Here is a 22035-nt window from a genome sequence, read left to right as displayed (position 1 = left end):
AACTATAAATGAGGATACACAAAATGAAAAACTAAGCGAAATTGTGAATCCCTTATTGCACGAAAAAATGTGTTGTATTTTAGTAAATAACACGTGTTCTTGGTTGATTGTAAACACGTAGTAGTCCATCATGCATTGTGACTCATTTAGTGGATTGGTCAAAAACCTAGGTAAAAATAAATTGCGTCACATGTACATAAACAATTACATGTGATAGAACATAAGTATGCTAATTTATGCATTTCCATATAAGGTAGTGGTCCCGACCTGTCCAAGTATATTGTCAATTGGACCAAGGGGATAAGCTGTTTGAAGTCGTTTAATCCAAGACAGTTCGATAATTTTACAGGAATCTTCAAATTGTTTATGCGACTGCCCTTGTTGTTTCTTGACCGTTTCGAGCGGTTGAAATCTAAAAAATTTAATATGTGGTTGTGTTTACCTAAATGTTGATAAATTATGCTTTTGAATTTCTTAGGTTTTCGGAAGCGGTATAGATGTTCCTGTGTTTGTCCTACATATTGTATATCACACTTGGGCTTAGTTCATGTAGCCAAATAAATGAGGCTTTGGGTTTTTCATGTTATGTCACAGGAAAGGGAAAGCGAAAAAGCTCTCCCGTTCACTGTTGACCTTATAGTATTATATGAAGATAATCTGGAACAGGTTTGTCATTTTCTGGCATTGCACGGAAATATTTGTGGATATCCACGTGCATTTTTATTGAATAATCTGGCTGCAGCAGCATTGCCACCTTTAACACAATTATAAAAACTGCTAAATTTAGATGGGGAATTTCGATTGACGGCGGTTGAATTAGTATTTGGAATAAAGTTTTTATACCACTTGAATATTGGGTTGCAATAACCAAGCAACCAAGCTGTTGAACCAGTTAACGTGGTTTCTATTAAAGAACCCTGATAAAACCAAGGTTCAGAGCCAAAAGACCCGGATGGAACCAAGGTTTTGAACCAGAGTGCCCAGATAGAACCTGATTGCATTCGGAAATCTCATGACTTTTTATACATTAAATTATAATTCTGGTACTTTTGATAACTACTTCAACGTATTTTCCGTATTTATTGAGTGTATATATATTTTGTTTAAAGTACAATTGAAGTACTCTGACTCGATTGCCCAATTTCCTTAGCATTTTGAAATCGATTGAATCTACTATGAAAGAGTTGTAGTTTTTTTTTCCTTTTTGGCTAGACATTCCTTCGTTTTAATATAATAAAGATAGTAAAGTGGATGCCTTACTAAGCACGAGTGTCTATTGAAACGTGATATGTTTATTGATTAGCACATGTCTTTATCTCAGTCAAACATTTATTTGCCCAATTAGAATATTCATTCACTTAAAGTAATTTCATGCACCCAAAAAGGAGCAAACCCGAACGTATCGATATGCTAAACGTTTTATGTGCATCACCCACAACATGCACAAGGCGAATACACTATCAGTCTGAATTTGAGGGGACATTATTCCGAGCATGCATAAGCGGGTTCATGATTCAGAGGTAACATTCAATACAAAATTATTCAATATCTGAAATGGTTAATTATTACGATGATGATGGATCGCATTATGAGCGCGAGAACATGTTTCTGCGATATGATTTTTTATTCCTAATCCTGATTTTTACGCGAGGCCCACGTTGATTAATTTCTTAGTGTGCTTGTGCTCAGAATAGGAGTTCGCAGGAAAACATGTCACCCTACCCGAATTCATAGTTTTGACTACAAGAAGTGTGTCTTTATTCTTAGTTCTTTAGTCCAAGTGGTTCTATGAGAAAAGGCAAAGCTTTTTTTAAAAGTCTGTGAGAGTCACACAGATGTTGCAGTACTATAACAATTCTAGAATTTATTAGAAATATCTGTAATTGGAGAGGAATGGTATATTTCATATATGTTTTCCATACCATTGTATTGTACAATTGATGAGTAGAATTCTAAAGAAAAAGTTAGAATTGATAATTTGCTATGATGAGTTCTCTTAGTGTAAGTCATTTTTTTAATGAAAACAAGATACATTAATATTTGTAGTATTATTATGTACAAAGTTATTTCTTTATTCCTGGCCTCAAGGACATATAAAGTATCTATGAAAAAAAACCTTGAACATAGCTAAATAAGACAGTAGCTATTCGAACAAATGATCCATGCACTTATCAATTTGCAAACACACTATGCCCCTGCATGTAGTATTCATGTCTTAGAAAAATATCTACAAAAAAAGCAAAGAAATAGAATTCCATTATATGTGTAAAACCAAATTTACATTATGTTCTTTCGAGACCTGCAGAAAAAAAACTTTAAATAATACAAAAAAAAAAAAATTGAAACAGTTTCAAGGTATTTTAGATGAACACTTTGCAGCGAATTACCAGTATATGCTACATATACAGAAACCTTCAACTCTTAATTATGCTATAATTGACGTATTGTTACGCTTAAGTGATTTAGTTACCATCTTATGCACGATGACATGTACAACACACCACATATATGTACTGTTGTTAGTAAATGAATACATTAGAGGTGAAGTAACATAAAATATGGATTTGAAAAAAAAGATTAATGCTCAGAAAGAAATCAATTTTTCAATTAATTTCAGCATATCTACAACTGTATCCTGGAATATTATCTGATCGTTGTTCTCATTAAATATTTATCTAAAATGATGTTTCAACACAACATCAGCTCAAAGTTTAAATGTATTGTAATGGCATGCACTATTCCCAAATGAGTAAACAACTTTTTTGTCTATTAAAGTATTATTTAATGTAAAATATGTCTTTTGAATTTAGCTTCGATAAATTACTCAACCATGGTACCGATTTATTTTTAAAGAACGCAGTTATTTTTTTTCTAATCATAAAATTCTTTATCCAAAGAGACATAAACACTTTTGTAAGTAAAGTTCATTATTTCAAAAAGTTGCTAGTAATGAGAAAGGTGTCGGAGATTCATGTTTGATTAGATTTTTTTAATATTCTATCCACAAATCCATGAAGACATTAACACTGATATTATTTATTGATTTGGATGCGTATGATGGTAATCAATCTCACTATATGTCTTGTGTGCTGTTTTTATTTTGGATGTTTAATTCTAAAATAAATATTTGAGGATACATAACTGTATGAAAAGCAGATAGTAAGTATTTTTTTTATACGTATAATATCTATGACTGATCGGATAGGGTGGATATAATACATACAAATGGTGGTTAAAATTGCAGAATCAGGGTCAAAACGTGTAACGAATTAATTAACAGTAATTGAGAATAATTAGGTACTGGAACAGAGAAAAGAAAATTAAGAATTATACATGGTAAACAGTGGGTTCACATGTTAATTTGTGATATAATATCGTTAGAGGACAGGAAAAGTGGCTAAATATTAAGAAGCCTTCCAGAACACTTTTGTTGCATTAGATAAGCACATAACACTCAATCTCTAACCCGATTCTTGTTAAGTTAAGGCAACAGTAGTATACCGCTGTTCGAGATTAATAAATCGATTGAGAAAAAAAAAACAAATCGGGTTACAAACTAAAACTGAGGGAAACATATCAAATAAAAGAGGAGAACTACGACACAACAGCAACACAACATTGAAAAAACACACACACAGAAACGAACTAAAATATAACAATTGCTATTTTCGAACAGGACGAGACGAAATTGCAGATTTTGAAACATTCACAAACATATTGGCATTCATACCACATCTTCTTTTTCATATATTATATGAATTTGTAGAGGTTATTTTGTTTTATATAATTATTCAATATCAATCTGCATAATCATTGTCTTGATAATTGGAATAACATAGGGTACCTAATGAGAAGAAAACAACGAAACAAAAAAAGAAGCAACTACGTCTATAAAACATATCGACATAAAAAATATACCTTAAAAACTACGCTATTTATACTTCAGGAGGTTCGCTACTCGATTTTTTTAAAACTAGTATAGTTTAAAATATATATTATTAGGGGAATATTGACGAAACAGAAATATATAGGTCAATGTACTTGTTTTCGAGATATTAGCCATAAAATTGTTGTCGGGGAAATGTTCTCTCTTGATTTTTCATAGCTTTATTATTGACAAGTTCAAGTTCTAAAATCTATAAAAAAAAGTATATATATAAAAGAGGGATGAAAGATATCAAAGGGACAGTCAAACTCATAAATCTTAAATAAACTGACAACAGCAACGCTAAAAATGAAAAAGACAAACAGACAAACAGTAGTACAATTCCTACAACATAGAAAACTAAAGAATAAACAGCACGAACTGCGTTTTATTAGATTTTTACAGATGACTATAACTACACATGATAAAAATTTATAAAAAAAGAATAATTGGGGTCAATGGGCAATTTTTAAAATCATTCATACAGAATAAAACAGAGGATTCTAAGAATCTGACAAAAATCCCAAAACATGACTACCGTACATCCTTAAGCTCGAATGTCTGCAGTTACGAAACAAAAGAGAAACAGCGCACTGAGCTGTTGTCGATAATTGTTTTATTAGCATGCATACCAAAGCAACTAATTATAGTTAAACCTTTTAAATAATTGTCATACATCCACATTATTTTCACGCATTGATCAATTTATCAACGGCGACTGTTTTTAAGAGTAGACAAAAACAGGAGTGGCAAAATAATTCTACTACTTAAATTTTTGCATTTTATAAGATAAGTAGTCTTAGGAGGCTCTAGACGTATTACCAATGATCCAAATTACAACTTCAATACTAATTTGTGCAATAGTTTTGTTTGAGTAAGGTATGTTGGTTTTATCACTGTAATTTTCTCAGCTAGTTAATTCATTCCCTTTTTATTTTGGCTTATGTTTCCATCTTACATTGTGTTATGGTTATAGCACATTTTAAGATGTGCTGTAATATGCTATAAAATGATTTCGGCATGTTAAGACGTGTATATCAATATCAAATGAAATTTAACAGCGTGAAATCTAAACCGTTTTACACAATAAAAAGGCTACGTCCTCACTATAAACGAAAAATAAAAAAAAAAAAACTTTGAAAAAATTAAAACAAAATTCACTATTTACCAACAAAGTATACTTTCAAAAGAATAAACATAAGAGATTTTTCTTAACGAAAACCAAAACGGAATATTTAAAATAAAAAAAAAATGCTTATCTAATGATATTGATATATATATATCTAACACTGTTTGGTGTAATTTTCAGACTTATATAAATATTTGCATTAACCTTGTATCTATATCACTCTTAGATCCAGTGGACATGTATATTGTATGGTTTGTCACTTGTTCAGACTTGTTTGTAAAATACACTTATTTCTAGTGACTGTATAATGAAATGAATCATGATCCTATATGATATATAAAAATTGTTGAGTTAGATTGCTGACAAATAATAAATACATTGTGTATGAAAATAATAATATAACATCTACACACGCTTAAAAAACACGTGTCTCATGTCTATCTCTAGATTCACCTTCCGTGACAAGGTAACACTACGACTATTGAAGTTATATTTTTATATAGCGGATGTGGTCGAGTGGTCTAGAGCGCTGGACATGAGGCTAAGCGATTGGTGCTGTAGTGTATCAAAGGTGTGAGTTCGAATCCCGCTGAGGGACGGACAAAAATTTGTCAGTATAAAATCTAACTCTAACACTGTTTGGTGTAATTTTCAGACTTATATATATATATATATATATATATACCATATGTATACTCTTTGATACATTTATATAGGTAGGTTTAAATAACTTTTAAATTTTGAGTTGTTCTCTGAAGGACAAAAATGCAATGGAAATCAACATATGCTCCTTTTTATATAACTATGAGTAACTTATATGATAAGTATGTATATGTTTAACATCTATGGAGGTTAAATTATCATATCAAACATGATGACATATGTAATAATTTGCCAATGAAACAACTCTCTTTTTTTAAATCTATAAAACTTAAAATGCAGTAGTAGGAAGTAATACTTAAAATAGATATTATACGGTCTTCAGCAATAAACCCGACCCCTTATTGTTGGCTATAAAAGGTCCCAAATTGAAAAAAAGTTGAACAATTGAAACGAGACAAAACCATGAATATATTGTTATGTTTTTGTGAAAATGTAGATAATCACTGAAAAGGGCATAATAACAGGTTTTTTTTTGTATTCACTTTTTGGATTATGTTTGGTTAGAGTTTTCCTGTTGTGACATTATGCAAATCGTGATTGGTCCTTCAGTATATTATTCACCTTTTTTCGAGATAGATATAAAGTCAACAATAGTATACAAGTGTTCAAAAGTCATTAATCGATTAAGATAAAACAAATCCGGGTTACTTTTTTACATTTTCTGTTTCATTACAATAAAAACTGTTCATAACAATACTTTAATACAAGTCTATTGATCTCCTAGCTAATCGCGGGTAAAATGTATTTATTTAAAAACGAAAACAGCTCATAGATTATACATAAAAAATGATTGATGTTTGTAGAAAATGCAGATATCACATTTTTGTTAGGAATTAACGAACATGACGAATACAGAAACGCCGAATAAGATAAATGTGACTTCAAATATGAGGATCGAGATGTGGGAATTTTATTCTGCATGTCCTGATTATATTAATCTATCTCTTCTTTTTATCTCTTGATACCCCATATTCTTCAATTCTAATTTTGTTGGTCTGTTTTCTGTTGATATAAACATACAAGAAAGATCATTAAAAAGGTCTTGTAATTGTCCATTATTTTGCATTATGTAACTCACTACAAACCAGCATGCATGTAATTGAAAATTTGTAACTAGTTAATTAATTTTAGTGCTAAAATCAAATTTAATCTCGCATCATCTCAACAGTCGGAAATTAAACACGTCAATATGAAGATGTATTTTCATAGGCAATCATACAGCTATCCAATAAAGACCAAAGTAAGTAAATATAAGCAAATAAAGGTTACATATTGGTTTTCAATGACGAGAAAATAAGCTATTAGAAAATGAGGCATTAAGTCCAGAAAAGAGTTGAAGTTGTTTTAAATACTAATCTTATTAAGACACTTCCGATTTTCATTTTTTTGTTACTGAAATTGCATTGGTAACGTAAACACTTTGACTGTCCCGCCTTACAACTCTTTCGAGTTTTGATTTCTCCATTTGTTTTATTAGTAATAATCTACAAGTCTCTGGTTGGTACTTCTGTCATAAACAACCACAAAATAAATATTCTAATTGTTTATTTTTTGACAGACTAGATAAATTGTCTAATGAATACCTATTATCTTACCTCCTATACATTTCTAGGAATATGATTGGTTAAAAGCGTCATCGTGGAAACCATGTATATCTAATATTAGGTTAGTTGGGAGGCGGGGCTAACTTCATACACGGTTAGAACTGGAGTTACGTCCCATTATATTCCATATAAGGTAATAAGGAGGCGGGGCTTATTTCATACACGGTAAGTAGTGGTGTTACGTCCTTTTAGAAAAAAAACAGTACTGAGAAAAATTCTTAAAGGTTTAAACAGACGGAGAAAGTGATAAAATGAAATAAATTCATAAAACATATTTAAATTTAAAGTTGTCATTGTTGGCATCTGTTTTTGGAGGATCAAAGGAAATAGGTTCTTAATCATGTTAATGCTAACTGTAATGAAGACTTGCTCCTTTTGATAGGTCACTAGTCTAAATTTTACACGTTAAGATAGTCGGTAAGATAATTTCGTTACATAGTGCGCTAGTGACGTAATACGGTATATATGGGGTCAGTGAATTCCATATTGAAATTACTGACCCCATTATTAGAAATGCTTTATACATTAGATATTGAGATTTCTTGAGGGAATAAAATATCGTTTTTTAAACATTGAGGTGTAATGGTTTGCCTTCTGTATGCATAAGACTGGAAAAAGGATTCAACTGCTTGACGAAAAAACAATTCAAACATACAGTAGGTATCTATTTAGTATTTTTCTAAAACCTCTACATTGATCCATTCGCCGAAAATACTACAATTCATCAAATGAATCGTTATATATATTTGACTAATCATATAAAATTATAATTTTGTTTTTTAACAAATCAAAGTCATCGTTTGATTACTCTACGACGGGCGTTTTATTTAATATGACTTTTAAATTTTGATTGTTTTGAATATCTACTAATTGGGGTTTTACTAATAAATAATTAGTTAAAGCAGTACAATAAATAGTAATTATCGTTGAGTCACTGGCGTATACTTTTATCATTGTGTAATCACAAAGCAACGTCTGTCCATTGTTTAATCTTTGACTGAGAAGATAAATTGTCTAATAAATACCAATTATAAGCTAACAAAAATCATTGGACTACAGATAATCCTAAGAATAAAACAGTTAACTTAATATTTACCTGATCAGAGATGTAATAAATCTTTTCCCATGGTAATACGTGAAAGATTATTTTCAAATAAAGGATAGATTAATTAGAAATGTAGGCGATAGATGGATAAGACCAACCAAGTATAATACAGTGTTTTACTACAAAACAGTCGATCAAATATAAGATTATCTCATAGGCAAAATTGAAATTGATTTAAACATTTGATATGGAGATTTCCTAACGGAATAACATATCGTATTTTAAACAGTGAGTTCTCATGAATGTAATGGTTTGCCTTTTGTATGCATATGACTAAAATAGGATTAAACTGTTAGACTCAAAAAAGATCCAAACACAGAGAAATAAGCTTTACAAAATAATATCCAGTTTCTGTTAAAACATTAACGAGTTCTAGTATTGTAGTCATTTTATTTTCGAGCACGATCGCAAACTCCCAAGTAAACCAAGCAAAATATTGTTTTTGTTATTGCAATAACAAATGAGTTAAACTTAACAATTTTAGACACAGGTTTTCATTTGAGTTATGAACATAATTATACAAAGAGTGGAAGAATAGATCAAAGTAGTTTACAGATATCAAATCTTATAAATCCTTTAGAGAGATATATATCATGATTTATTATAATATGACGTGTTTCTTTCGCTTTGTAAACAACACCGTGATAAAAATCTCGATGTACCTATACTTAGCGCAGACTCAGAGATATACATAATAATGGACGCTACAATAAACGTAAATCTAAATGTATCTGTACCTATTTGCAAACGCTATGCCTATTTTATTGTCTTAAAAAATTATATCCAAAAATAACTCCAGCACTACTATTCTTAGTCGAATGCATAATAAAAACAATTAATGCGCAAGAGTTCGTAGAAATGTACAAAATCAAAATTAAACAAAATTCCGGGTAAGTTCATTAATGCTTTTGGCGCATTTAAGTCATTCCAAAACATGACGTTGTAAAAACAAAACGATAAAAAACTAAAGGTTTTTACGTTACTTGAACAGTCGAAATTCGTATAATATTACATGATAATGTTATTTAGGTTGTTGGTGTTTAATGTTTTATTCCATTGCATTATTCGCATTTATTTATTTATTTCAGCAAGTCAACATGCTGGTTCCTTAGTTTTGAAATGTCAACTTTGAATTTGACGGTAGCTGACGAGGAAAAAAAACATGTAGACTAAAAAAGGCAAATGTTCGGTTTAAGAATTAAAAGAATTAAGTTTATGTTTTCAAGCGGTTATTTACAAACTAATTCATGCAGAATACATATTTATTAGAATGTCTTATCTCTATCTAACAGAGAATAAAAAAAAACGCCTCACACAGGTCATTCCCATCCTCGCTTCAGATTTTTAATGACCGTAAGTTTCCTATTAGAATCGAAATAGTTCACGGCCATTGTTAGTCTGGAGTTTTCAATTTTAGTTTCTTGTGTATATGACGTCCATTATCACTGAACTAGTATGCTTATTTGTTTAGGGACTAGTTAAAGCACGTCTCCAATCACAGGAGTTTCTCGCTACGCTCTATGGTCGGATTGTTATCGCTTTGACACATTCCCCATTTCCATTCTAATTTTTATGACTGCCCAGAATTATTTCTTAAATAAAAATGTAAAAATTAACGAATAGCAATAACTTCAGTAGAAGCTTAAAATTCATTACTTGTGCACCAATAAAGATATCACTGACGTAATTATGTTCCATTTTTGAGACGGTATTACAACAATAACAATCTTTAAAACAAAATAATGCATATTCATAATGTATATAAAACATGTATTAACATGTACATTTTAAGGCCAGGAAGTGTATTTGATTACATGGGATAATATGAAAGGAAACGGGAAATAACATATTAAAAACAAATTAGACATTCGACTAGATTTTGTATTATTTAAAAATAACATAAATAATATCACTGATCGTATTGTCATTGCTATCAATTCAACAGTATAATGAACATTGTTGCAACGAATATCCTTCAAAAATTACAAATCATATACAAGTTAGATTGTTAGGGAAATATACCGTTGATAAATGGTTAGTACGAATTGTATTTTATTGACTATGGTTTAATTTTTTTCATACTGATTTGCTTCTGAAGGAGTCATATTGAGCAATAGTATACATGTAGTTATGTTCTTCATCTTAGAAATCAACAAAAAAATAGTATTGCACACATTTGATCTCGTTGTAGTGATCGGTCTATTTAATTTATAGTGATACTTTATAAAGGTATTATATGCAACAGATTTGAAAGCAGGTGTTATCCTAGAAAACGATATTCAATGAAAAGACTGACAAACAAAAATACTAGACTTAACTTTAATAGAACTTACTACTTTTTTATTAGTTTTTATTACTTTCAATGGTTGTAAAAGCGTTCAGCATTTGCGTAGTTTATCTATGAGTTTGACTTGTATCTTTCACCTTTTTTTAGTGTAAAGCGCTAAGCAAATTGAGAAAGTAACTCAAAAACATCAATCAAACCAAAATAAAATCTGAGTCCACATACAGCTTTCATATAGTAGTCAAGCCAAAAATCGTCCAATATTGATAAGTTATAGAATATCTATCTTATCAACGCTCTATTGAAATTTCGATTGTTTTTTTTTTTTTTTTTTTTTTTTTTTTTCAAATAGCGCATATGCAATTTTACATTGGAACAACATATATCCATTACACTATGATGAGAATGGCAGACATGAGTGATATCACATAACTCGTATAACTTCTCATAAGCAATACGTATATATAAAATGTTGCAACAAAAAATATTCATTTGATCTCTATGATAATATCAGATTTCTGCATTTTGTTAAATGATCTGAAGCTTTAAACATAACGTTTGAATTATATCTGATTGACTGATGATATGTTTATGTCTTATCAAAACCACCTGTCATAGATTATAAGAATTTACTTTGATGAGTTAAAACATAATATGATATTGTTTTTAGATATATAACGATTTATTTATGAATTATGGGATGTTCCGTATAGGAATTAAAGTAGAGGTTTTAGATGAAAAATTCAAAACAAAAATACTGAACTCTGAGAAGAATGCAAAACGGAAAGTATTTCATCAAATGGAAAAATCAAAAGCTCAAAAACGTTCAATGAGGATAACATTTGTTTTAAAGATCAACACGAAATTAAAAAATATATAACCCGGTAACATGTGCAACTGCATGTCCCTAAAACATGAGGCCGAACTATCAAACGTGTTTTGTTAACATTTGATAGCTCTTGGCACATTACAGTAACGGTTTGTTTGAATCGTAATGCGTTTTATATATTTCAATTGTTTATCAATTCATTCGTCATAACTATGTGTTCCTCTTGTGTTTTTGTTATATTTATTTGATGGATTTCTGATAAAATGATGCTAACTGTATTCTTTGATTGATTTTGATTGAGATTGTAATCGCCTTTATATGCGCCTTAGTTTATGTTTTCAGTAAAAGATTATGATAAGCACTTTTAAACAGCATATCATCATTATACACAATCGTAAATTTAGTATCCCACAATCTGTATTTCGTTGTAAAAGGTCATGTTTGTCATCGACAGTTAATGCTGTCTATATATTAATCCATAGAAATTATGACTGTAATATGTGTATAACCAATATATAACCCAATAACCAACGTAGCGGGTTGTTTAAAGTGTGAACCACATTTTTCATCTCGAATATACGGGTAAAACTTTTACAGTTATTCTTTATAATTTAATTCAAAATTACATTTTAAACTTGAGTAAATCATGAAAAAACGTTGATGACCTTACGGTCATATTTCAAAATTATGTTAAGAACTCGTGGACACAACACTGTAAGCCAATCAAAAGACGCGTTACATTCAAAATTAGATTATTCGATTCTGGATGTGTACTGCCTGACATTTTAGTCTTGGTTACATATATTTATCACATTTATCACATTTGTTTTCTCGTAAATTTTTTAACACAAATCAGGCTTTCTCGTTTGTATTATTTTACATAATTTTTGTAATTTCAGTGACGTTTTGAAGCTTACTGTACGGCATGGGTTTGTTCATTATCAAAGTCGTTAAGTTTCCGGCGGCGAATTGTCTCACCGCCAAATGTGCATTTTTTTATTTTTTATAACTTATAATATATTAAGTAAATATTTGACAGTGATTAATATCAGAGTATATGAAAATTAAAATCCTTTAATATCCGTGAACAATTAATTTCAGTACAAGTGCTGACACTTGTGCAAGAGATTTAAATATAGATAATACAAAATGTTTCAATCATTTTACCTTACAGTTCATTTCATGTATTAGTAGATACGGTCGTCTGTTTTTAAATCTTCAAAATACACATCGAAGGTATACGCATACCAATAAACTGAACTCAATGCTAATTAAAACCTTAAAAAAAGAGAGCTCAATCCAGTGATATACTCTGTTATACTGGTCACATGTTTTTTTTTAAATATAAAGTGGCATAACTCATAAACATTAAAGTTGAAGCTTCCTAATTTCGAATTTGGTTTTGTGTTTTGTTGGGACAAGGATTGTGCATAATTTTTATTACAATTTGTTGAGGCAAACAAAAGTTAAGAGAACGGAAACTATTTTTGGAATGCACGGGACAGACGGACAAGGATAACATTTTAAAAACCTGGATAGAAACAAGGTTCAGAATCAGAACACCCAAATGGGACCAAGGTTTTCAACCAAAGTGCTCGGATAGACCCTGATTGCATTCGGAAATATCATGACTCTTTATACATTCAACGTATTTTTCAAATCATTTACTTCGTGATTATGTAACCACGATAGTCAAATTGGTGCATTACGTAAGCACAATTCTCGATTGAAACGGGATATGTTTATTGATTGAAACACATCTATATCTCTGTTAAATATGAATATAACAGTTAGACACTTAAGTGTTTTCTAGATATTCATTATGTTTTTGTTTTTATTTAGAAAAATTAAAAAAAAAATATTTTTGTTCTCAAGTAATTTTAATATGAATTCAATCAATTCATTCAACATACATGTATAACAGATAACAAACAAATTTCGTTTGGGATGTTGGGATGGGCGTGTTTGAGTCTCTTCTTAAGTTTGTCGTGCCATTCTTCAAGGCAATTTGTTGTGCGGGGTCCATCTGTGTAATAGTGGTTTCAAAGAAAGCGGTAGTTTTCAACCCAAAACTTTGTCACGTAATCTGTAAACGCATTTTTAGCGGGTGTGTTTTTAGCTTCTCCAATATCTTCAAAAGTGTTTAGCCAAACATCATCAACAAGGTGGGGTGGAACAAATGGTAGTACTGCGACTCGTCGTATCAGCTGAATTATGTCTTCATTTTTTTTATAATAGGACTATATTCCATATTGTTGTGCTTTCGCCAAATACACTGGGTGAAGTGGAAGAAGCAGCATTTCACGGTTACCCCTAGCCACACTGTCTGTGCTGTGTTGTTGGTTGGAGTCTCGAGATCAATAAATAGTGTTTCTGGTTGAAGTTGTAACAGTGTGTTTTGTTAAAATTTAACAAAAACAAGTTAAATTAATTAAAAGATATTTTTTTTTTTATTTTTTCTTAAAAATCTTTAGTTTTATTATTTTACTTTTTTCCTTTTTTTTTTTTTAGAATGAGCCAATATTATTTTTAAAACTATTTGTTGATAAATTGGAATAATAATTCAATTTTTCCTACTTTTCGTTTTGATAAATACATTATCGTGCCAAATATATATAGAATATAGAAAAAATCTTCACATTTTCCTTGATTTAATAGCAGAATATTATATTCTTTTTTAATTTGACAGGTATAATAAAAGGTACAAATGTGACTATAATTCAGAAAAAAAACTATAATTGTTAAAACAACAATTCCCTCTATGTTTACATATTCATTTAATTAAAAGTGGACAAACCAGGATGACACCGTCTGAAAGACAGTTCTTATTTATGTTGTGTTGTTTTTGTGTGGTGTCTATGTTGTTTTACGGGTCTGTGTTTTTAGCATGTCGAAATGTACTAGTGTATTGTTAAGTTTTGTATTTCTCTGTCCCCAATATTCTTGCATTTAATTGTACTGTATTACTGTCATTTGTTGATGTCAATTAAGTGTTATATCTAACATTGCAACAGAAGTGCGAGTTTTGGCTAGCCACAAAACCAAGTTCAAAACTCGATTTTTTTCTTAAAATGTCCTATACCAAGTCATAAGGAAAATAACAGTTGTTATACTATTGTTCGTGTTTGTGTGTTTTGCATTGTCGATTGTTATGTGTGCACTTCAGTGTTTCGGTTGATTCGTTGTTTTCCTCTGATAGTGGATGTGTTTCCCTCGGTTTCTCTTGATCAATTTTTTACTTTAAACACCGGTATACTACCCTTGCCTTTATTTAATATCTTTAAAATTTTGATTGTTTGAAATATCTACTAACTGTGGTTTTACTACTAAATAATAAGTAAAAGCAGTACGTTAATAGTAATTATCTTTCAGTCTCTTGTGGATACTTCTCTCATAAACAATCACAAAACAATGTTTTTCAATTGTTTAATGTTTGACTATTGCATATCAACAATTAGATACTAAAGACTAATTGGACTTTGAGTAACCTTAAGAAAAAAAAGAAATTTAGCATATTGTTAAACTGATCAAAACTGTGATAAATCTATTCTCAATATAAAAAGTTGAAGATAATTGTCAATAAAGAAAATATTAATTATAGGTTGTAAATATTGACAATGCACTTTCCCATAGGAACTCCTTTAACGGCCAAAACTGTACCACTTTGCTATGAAATTTTGAAAAAAAAATCTTATCCTAGAATTGAAAGTTCATATACACCACCATTGTTTTCAAAGGTCAAAATATAGGTCTGTGCGGCATATTTTCAACGTTTATTTGCCCTGAACTTCTCAGATTTTAAACTAACACTAATTTTCTTAACTTCCCCTACCTGGCATGGAAGGTTACCACAGATTTCAATGTAAACAATATGCACATGTATATTTACTGGTAACATTCCCATGTTATGTCTCTGTGAGATTGAACACAGAGAGCATAACTGGGAACAAGGGTGTAAACTAAATTAATGTTCTATGAATATTCAAGATCTCCCCAAAAGAGGCGTGTTTTGAGAAACAGCTGTATTTACAAAGTGCAACCTATAGGCGTAGGCGATAGTTGGATACATTAGAACACAAACAGTACATTGTTTAATGACAACAAAGTCAACTCGAATTATAGATTATCTCAAGGGAAGTATTACAATTGTTTTATGCATTTAATATTCTCACTTCTTCAGGGAAAGGATACACGTATTATAAACAGTGAGTTGTATTGAATATAATGGTTTGTCTTTTATATCCATAACACTAGAAATAGGATTCAACTGCTTGATTCAAGCATGATTCAATAATTACAGGAATAGATATACGAAATATTAACTAGTTTCTGTACCATCATTAACTGGTTCTAACCTTGTGGTCATTAAAGACGATAACAAATTCCAAAAACAGCCAATCAAAACACTGCATTTGCTAGTTTGGTCACAACTGAGAACAACTTCACGATCGGTGACCCAGTTATTCATATGAGTTATAATAATAATACGTAGAGTGGGAGTATAGATCAAAGTTTTTTACAAGTATTAAATTTCATAAAACCATTAGAAAGATATATAATATGGTTAAATAAAAAATAAGGAATAGCAATTACTTCAAAAGGAGCGTAGATTACATTATGTGTGAACAAAGGTAAATATCACTCACGTGATTATGTTCTATAATATATATTTTACTTTAATTTTTTATTCGATTGTATTTAAATAAAACATATATTAACAAGTACATTGTGAGTTCAGGAAGTCTGTGTGATTGTATGGGATGATATGAAAGCAAACGGGAAATCATCTATTGAAATAAAATATGTATATTTCAGTCTTTCGACAAGATTTTCATTATTAAAAAGTAACTTTTTTTTATAAATGATAACATCGATCGTATTGTCGTTGCTAACAAGTTAACAATGTAATGAACATTTTTGCGATGCACATCCTTCAGAAACTTCAAATAATGTACAGGACGGAAGTTAGATTGTGAGGAACATATATCGTGGATTAATGGTTAGTACGAATTGTATTTTATTGACTATGGTGCAATTTCTTTTCATACTGACTTGCTTCTGGATGACTTTACATTTAGATATATTATACATGAAGTTATGTTCGTCATCTTAGAAATCAACCAAAAAGTAAGTATTGTACAAATTTAATCTCGCTATATTGATCTGTCTATTTATTCTAAAAGTAATATCTCATTAAGGTATTACATACACCAGATTTGAAAGCATATGATATCCACGAAAATGATATGCAATTATGCAATGCAAAGACTGACAAACAAAATACTAGATAAATCTATAAGAATTGACTACTTTTTGTTAGTTTTCATTACTTGTAAGGGTTGTCAAAGCGTTCAGCATTCGCAAAGTTTATATATGGGTTTGACTGTCCCTCTTGTATCCTGCACCCCTCTTTTAGTTTAAAGAAATTGAGAAAGTAACCGAATTACATCATTGAAACTAAAATGTTATCTGATTCAACAAACAGCTTTTATATTGGCTGTATACACGTGCCCATATAGAGATGCAAGCCCACAATCGGTCAATATTTATTAATCATAGGTTGCATTTCTGTAAATATTGACAATGCAATGTCCCATAGGAACTCCTTTTACGGCCAAAACTGTACTATGAAGTTATTAAAAATTCGTATCCTAAAATTGAAAATGGATATGACTACAATTGTTTTTCAAAGGTCATAATATAGGGCTGTGCGTCATATTTTCAACGTGTATATGCCCTGAACTTCTCAGAGTTTAAACCTAGAATCATTTCTTAACTACCCCTACTTCGAAAGTAGGGTTACCACACATTTCAATATAAACAATATGAACATACATTGACCTATAATGGTTTACTTTTTTTTAAATTGTTATTTGGATGGAGAGTTGTCTCATTGGCACTCACACCACATCTCCCTATATCTATGTATATTAACTGGTAACATTCCCAAGTTAAGTCTCTGTGAGATGCAACACAGAGAGCAGAACATGGAACCAGTATGTACACAAAAAAATTTTCAATGAATAGTCTAGATCTCCCCAAAAGAGGCGTGGCTTGAGAAATAAATGTAATTACAAAGTGGAACCTAAAGAATATCGATCTCAACAACGCTTACTTTCTATTGGAACTCCGAAAGTTTTATTTCAATTACCGCTTATGCAATTAAACATTTGAATAGCATATATTTATAACCCTATGATGAGAATACATATATACAAAAAATTGCAAAAAAGCTCATTTTATCTTTTTGTGAAAATATCAGATTTTACATTTAATTCTAAATGATCCAAAACTTTAAACATAGCGTTTGGCTTATATCTGATTTACTGCTGATACAGTTACCCCTTATCAAAACCACCTGTCATAGATTATAATAGTTTACTTTGCTGAGATAAAACATATGACATTATGTTTTTTAGATAGAAATATAACGATTCATTTATGAATTATAGTATGTTCCGTATAGGAATCAATGTAGATATCTAAAACAAAAACCTCATCACAAAAATACTAAACTCCGAGGAAACTTCTAAACGAAAAGTCTCTCATCAAAAGGCAAAATCAACAACTAAAGTACATCAAACGAAAGTACAACTGTCATATTTCTGACTTGGTACATACATTTTTCATATGAAACAATAGTGAAAAAACAATGATTGAAACCTCTCACTTGTATGAGAGGTGCATTAACTTCCTTTATATTGACAACGATGTGTGCACAAAACAAACATATATAACAGGTAAAAATGTCAGAAATAGGAATGCGGCAGTCAACATTGTGTTATTATGTCAATCTCTATTTAAACAAACACATGTATGAACTCATTCGATTCTCAATTTTAAATATGCAAACAAACATTTACCATGACTGAATAATACAATAAGAATACAGAAATTACCATAGAAAAAAAAAGACAATGACGGGATGAATCAGTAGAAACAAACGTCATATGTACATTTAACGAGGTAACACAAAAAGGCATACTAACAAAGAATAGCAAAAAATGTTAAACGAGAATACAAAAAGTATCATAGAACAATAACACAATGATTCAAGTTTAAGTACAGAGCTATGTCATATGTAAGAAAGAAGCACAAAAAGGCAGAACATAGCCAAAAAAAAGAAGACAAGAATACATAAATGCTCATAGAAAAATAACACAAAGCCGGTATGCATGAGTACAGAGTCACGTCATATGGAACGAAACTACACAAAAAGGAATATATAGACAAAGCATATTCTTATAACACAAAGTTAAGTCTACTATAACATGTATAATTATAATTGAACACATACATAATGACGAGACGTAAAATGGATACCACAAAAACCGATGGACAGTAAAAGTAGTATGCTACATTTAAGAAAAAATGACTGTAAAGATTTTACCTATATCTGCGATCGCCTTATTGAGATAGTCGTAATTCCAGTTACGATTATCTCTTTAATACCAGTGATTATAATGCCGCATAATGCTCTACTTTTTATCGGTGTATTTTCCATAAATATATATAAAAATAAAAATAAAAGAAATGTAAAAATGCAAGGAATATTACAAGAACATGTTCATGATGTTGTAATGGTCCAATATTCACTATCAGGTATGATTGCCGATTTTTTTGTTTTAGTTTGTGGGTACATTTCCCATAAAATCGTAGATATAAAATGCAAGGAAATGAAAAGAAGATGTGATATTGGTCTCTTATTCATTATTATGTAAACTCCCTTAAGACAGGCATGCATTTATATGGAAATTGCGTAACTAGTATTTTTAGAGTAAAAATCCAATTTAATCTCACTTTATCGATAAAGTCGGAAAGCAAACACGTCAATATGATATAACGAAGATGTGTTTCAAATATATGATTGCCAATCATACAACTATCTTACAGAGACCACAGTTCGTGCATGTATACAAAAGTAGGTAACCGATCGGATTGCAATGACGAGAACATTAATCTTTAACGAGCGTAGTATCTAGGGAAGATATTAAGTCGTAGACACGATAGATATACTGCTGTTCAAAAGTCAATAATCGATAGAGAGTAAAATAATCCAGGTTAATAATTAAACTTAAACAGAGTGAAATAACGAAACAACAGAAACACCGAAATGCAACAAAATCAAATATATGCAACATATATAGTATAAAACGATTAGAAAATACTGCCATATTCTTGACTTGGTGCCTTTTTTACAGGATATTTTGTTATGTAAAATCTACAACAACAGTTATCCTGCTCGAAAGGTACCCGGGGTACACGAATTAATTCCTGTTTCTCCATTGCAGAGTCCGACTATTAAATGAGAATCGACGTAGTGCAACGTTTATTAAAAATGCCATACTGCCTACATTTGGCAGAACCCTTGTTACAACTCTGCCAGGATCCCTAGTATATAGTCTATTATTAGTCCAAATTTTAGCACCTGTTTAACATATCATCATACATAGACGTCATCGTAGATTTATTATGCCTTTTATGTATTGATTAATTGCAATATCTTCTGGCTGTAGTTTTACTAATCAGTTGAAGGCCGTGTTTGTGAATATAATTATCTTTCAGTCTCTCGTGGATTCGTCTCTTATTTGTAACAATAAAACAATGTGTTCAAATCGTTTTCTCTTCGACTGATACATGTGATAAGATAAATTGTCAAATAAATACCAATCAACAGCTAACAACATGAACATACAATCATTGGACCATACATAATTTGAACACAATAGAGTTAACATATTAGTTTACGTTTTCTAATCAAAAATTATGATTTCCCATGCCGAAAAAAGGGAAGAAAATTCTCAATAAAAAGGATATATTAATTAGAAGCGTAGGCGATAGTTAAATAAAACCACATAAAATCCATATCATAGAGCAAAAAATCCCATTTCATACCTGTGATATTCTGACATTTCTCCAGGGGTTGAATAATTGTGTTTTAAACTGGTAGGTGAAAATAATGGTTTGATTTTATCATACATAACACGCAAAATGGGGTTCAGCTGTATGACACAAACACAATTCAATCATAAAGAGAATAGCTTTACAAACTATTTTCTGTTTCAACCAATCACAATACTGGGATTGGTGTTACGAGCCCAACTTTTGTCCGCGTAGTGACTAAAACGAAACAACGTCATTCATCTTAGTCATTTCTTAGAATTGCTCTTGCCTTTACATGTTAATAAGATCCATTTGTGATACTTAAATGTAGGCTGTATATACTCTTTAGGTGTAATACCACCATTGATTTCCCCCTATTAGTCTTTGTTAAATTTGCACTTTTCAAAAAAATGTGCAGAATTTATCTTTGTTTCAAATAAAGAAATACTTGGCTTGAGTAAAGTTTTATCCTGTCAAGTTCTATAGAAAAAAATTCACATAAGATTTCATTGCATATAAGAAAATAACAATCATTGAAAGTTAACCAATCAAATTTCTCCCCTTATTTTATCTGTGTACAAGGTTTGGACACCATGTAACCTCAAGATTACAAAATTTTCTATAGAAATCCCAAATAAAAAATAATGGTGTTTTGAAATACCCAAGACATATGTTTACACAGAAATGGTTTTACTGCAATAAAATGTAGGATTAATTACCTACAACTGTCAAATTCAAGGGAATATTTTTTCGACCTACTTTCGTATACAACCGGATGTGACGTACCATGATTTGGTGGTATTACACCTTTATCTACCCGACTTAAATGCCTACCATTTTCAAGAAATTTCAAGGTCGTTTTCCGGTTTAATTACATATCAATGAGCTAAACAGAAAATAAGATTTGTTTTAAATCATGAAGTTGATACATGATACATTTGTATTACATTCAAACCTTTTGGAGAATGACGTTGAAACATTAAAGAAAATAATTTTTGGCAATTTTATCAAAAATACTTAATATTTCTGTTGCTAACTTTTTAATGTTCAGTACGGTTGTTTTTAACTAGTTACTCATATCTTTAAACAAAAAAGAAGTGTCAGCAAAATATCGAAAGCTCTGCAATACATATCTATAAAACCGCAAAGGTTTAGTTGCTATCGAATATTGTGATAAAATATTATTAAACGGCAATGTAGAATACAATGTAAAAGAGATAGATAAATAGTAATAGATAAAAAAAAATACAAGAAAATGACAATGAGAACAAAAATAGGCAAAGCCAGACAACAGTCTATCTAACCAGACAAATGATTGAAACAAAGATAAGCCCCATCATAAATTAGATATGAACTCATAATGGTGGATGTTTTATTTCAACTATCACTAAAGAAATCCTAAAGGTAAAGAGCAGATGTTTCTTAGCTTTCGATGAGTACGGCAACTTCGACAGGTCGTACAAGTGTGACATATATACAAAAATCCTCAAACATATTCATTTGATCTTTTGGCGATAATATTAGATTTTAAAATTTCAAATGAACCAAAACGTGAAACATCAGGTTTTATAACTGATTGACTGCTGATAAAGTTATTCCTTATCGACACCACC

General features: G+C 30.4%; 1 protein-coding gene across 1 annotated transcript in view; it reads left to right on the top strand.

Annotated features, from left to right (window-relative positions):
- LOC143058771 (cardioacceleratory peptide receptor-like) overlaps positions 1–22035 on the top strand; it is a 45190-nt gene that overhangs the window by 14329 nt on the left and 8826 nt on the right. The gene's annotated exons all lie outside the window — the stretch shown is intronic.

This window comes from Mytilus galloprovincialis, chromosome 14 (assembly GCF_965363235.1).
Source record: "Mytilus galloprovincialis chromosome 14, xbMytGall1.hap1.1, whole genome shotgun sequence".
Lineage (NCBI taxonomy): Eukaryota > Metazoa > Mollusca > Bivalvia > Mytilida > Mytilidae > Mytilus > Mytilus galloprovincialis.
Note: the sequence above shows the minus strand (reverse complement) of the source record. Positions and strands in the feature narration are given on the sequence as shown.